This window comes from Dermacentor albipictus, chromosome 1 (genome assembly GCF_038994185.2).
Source record: "Dermacentor albipictus isolate Rhodes 1998 colony chromosome 1, USDA_Dalb.pri_finalv2, whole genome shotgun sequence".
Taxonomy (NCBI): domain Eukaryota; kingdom Metazoa; phylum Arthropoda; class Arachnida; order Ixodida; family Ixodidae; genus Dermacentor; species Dermacentor albipictus.
In genome coordinates, this window is record NC_091821.1 from 463,340,230 (window position 1) to 463,343,443 (window position 3,214).

Genomic DNA, 3,214 nt, shown 5'->3' on the forward strand with positions numbered 1-3,214 from the left:
CCAGCTGCATCGTCCTTGGGGTGAACTTGTACTTCGTGACAAGTGGCAATGAGCACTTCTCGATAAATACCGACGCCAACAGAGTAGCTTTGGCATTATTAATAATTCCTGCGCAGGGCGAGAGGAGCCATTACAGGAGGTAGACACTTACACAATGTACATCCCCCTTTGGGGTGCATATTTGCCGCACGACAATAATGATCTGCCTTGCTTCCGTTTCCTTTCTTGAAAACGCTGCGCTCACTGCTTTCCTACCGAGGATGCTCTGTAATGCTTATAACGCGCACGCCGTTCTTCTCTTGCAACAGCGATAAAGAGAGGAAATGCGGAAAGACAGACGACGATTATTGTTGTGTGGCAAGGTACGACCCAAAGGTGCAATTTTCACAGGCAAAAGCAATCATGAGCAGAGCTTGTTCTCGATGTGCCCTGAAGTTTGCATTTCACTCAAAGTGAAAGAAGTTTCGCATGCTCCACTTTTGACTATGTTATAACGTTCCTTGACATTGTAAACATGCTGTTTGCTCTCCGTAAAAAAAACGCGGAGCTGCCCCTTTGGCGCCTGAAAAAAAAGTCATGTTAATAAAGATAGTGTTTCACCAATAGAAATTTCCAGATGCACGCCAATGGGAGTATCTCGTACATCAAAGAAAGTGAAGCTGTATAACAAAGTTTTCCGAGCTAATCAGATCAACCTGTGTTACAATGCCCCTCCATGGAGAGTTCTAACACCTTTAATAAGTACTAAGGGTCTGGGCGGAATTCACTACACCACGACTTTCATACGGAATTTCTTAGCCAAAAATATGCGGATCCCACGCACTCTGGGAATCGATGTCAGCGAAGCTTTGTAAGCGGTTTGCTTTGATTGACGATAATTAACGGTGATGTTGGCAGCGAATGTGCAATTTCTCCATCGTTTAGTTCAATACCATGGCGGTCAGTTGATGTTAAACGTCACCACGCACGGACCATGGTTGTCAGGCTACGTAGTCCCCAGAACTTGCAGGGAGACGTGTTTGCATGAGGCATTGTTGTGAATAATTGTACGTAATCTCTGAGTGAGGGTTGAACATTATCTTTGCTTCACATGGCACATCGCATCGTGGCAGCAGCGGTCTGCACCACGTTCCGCTGTATAGCAAAGACACTCCTGTTCTGCGCTACGGTTCTTTCCGGCAAGGATGTCCTCGTCGCTAAGTGCACGATTTGGAGCCAATTTGTTTGAGTGTGTTTACGGGTTCCTTCTGCATGCGTGGTGTTGGATACGGAGCCTTTTCCTGGCATCACTGAAGTTCCTCGACCACATCCAAAAGCCGTACGCAGTCCAATTATAGTGCGCCGGGGCACGTCTTCCACGTTACTGGATCCCTCAGACAGGTTGGTGACCCCCACCTTTAGCGCCCCACGTCGAGCTCTTGTCGCCTCCCTCCCCGGTTGACTTCCCGAAAGTGCAACGGGAGTTTGGCGCGGTTCCAGGTTGTTCATCTTCTTGGTCCCGACCAAAGCTGTTTTGCGGCTCTGGAAGGTCATTTGGGAACAACCCGTCTCCTCCAGCTGAGCGCTTCCAGGCGAGGAGGTGACGCCGGAAGCAAGCCAGCCCTCGGACAATGCAGCCCTTGGAGCTGTCCCCATTGGCCGAATGTGGCGGCCCTGGCACGCGCGTCTACCATTGGAAGAAAATAGTGACACCTGAGCTGGCTCGACAACTGGCCGAAAATGGCGTGACCCAGAGAGATCAAAGGGGTTAAAAGCGAGAGACAGGTAGAAGAGTCTTTTCGTTGTTCTTGCCACGGGCTGCAGCGTCCGAGTTGCTGCCGGCCGATGATGAGTTGATGATTGTTCATTACATTGTGTTATTACATTAAATAGTGTAAATAAACCGTCCGTTCTCAAGTCCTCCTCAATGTCGGCCAACTCCCGCACTCAACGGCAAGATCTAATAACTGGTGGCAGCGGTAAGGATGAATCTTCGCCCAAACAAGTCCTGAGGAACTGGGAACAGCGATGAAGAAAGAGCATTCGACCCAGGGAGTCCTGAGGAACCGGGAACAGCGGACCGAGGAACCGGATGGCATGGTGCTGCATCCGTGAGTGAGCGCGTGGTTTTTTTTCCCCTTTTCATTCGCCAGACTTCAAATCTTGCGTGTATATTTTGATGGTTCTAGGAATCGGGAATTCGTTGCATATTTTCTGTTTGCACGAATTATTTAAAGAAAACAGTTCTAACCACCAGTCGGGGCAGCTGCCATGGATCTTAGAAGGTTGACGAGGTCATACTTGTTATTGTCCGACGAGTTTGGAGTTCAGCCGGACGAAAAGTTGGAAAAGCCAGCTATCCAAAAGGCAATTCAAGATATGGCAATGATGATGAAAGCATTAAGATTGCTTGGGAAGTGATACAAGAAACACGGAAGCGCTCGCATCAAGAATGTGAGAGTGAGCGTAAGCGAGAGCGGGAAAAGCACGAGAAAGAGATCACAGAGCTACAGGCGGAACTTCAGAAATCACGCCCAGAGGCGGGCAATAAAGGGGACAACCGTAGCAAATCAAGCGATGTCGTGCCATGTCAGATGGACCAGTGGATGAAACCCTACGAGGTTGGAGAGGACATTCTCTTATTCTTGGTTCATTTCGTGAGAACTTGTGAAGGGTGTAATTTCGCTCAGCACGAGCACCTGCTCACGACGGATGGTGACTGTTGGCAGCGAACGTTGTCGAATATTAACGGCGAATGACGTGGAAAACTACGGCAAAGCAGAGGCAGCGCTATTGAGGAGGTACCGAATTTCCTGGGAAGCATTTAGGTAGCGATTCAGAGAAGCGGGCAAAAAGATCGACGAGGGCTACTCAGAGTTTGCGTACGGTTTGAAAACAAACTTTTTTGAATGGTTTGAGGGTGCCGAAGTGTACCAAAATAGAGACAAAATTATAGAGTGTATTTGTCTCGAAGAATTCTACCGCAGGATTCCACAGCCATTGAGGTTTTGGGGCAGGATAGAGAAGCCGTAGACACGGTAGATAAGGCGGCTCGGCTAGATGATGAGTAGGTCATGCGACGAAAACTCACTACCGACGACGAGCGTTCAAATGGAAGGGATAATCCGAGAAGGTGTATCCACCAGAAAAAACAGACACAGGTAAAAGCTACCGAGATGGCCGAGCCGATTAAAAAATCTCAGGAACGGAACAACGATAAAGGAGCTAGCAGCCC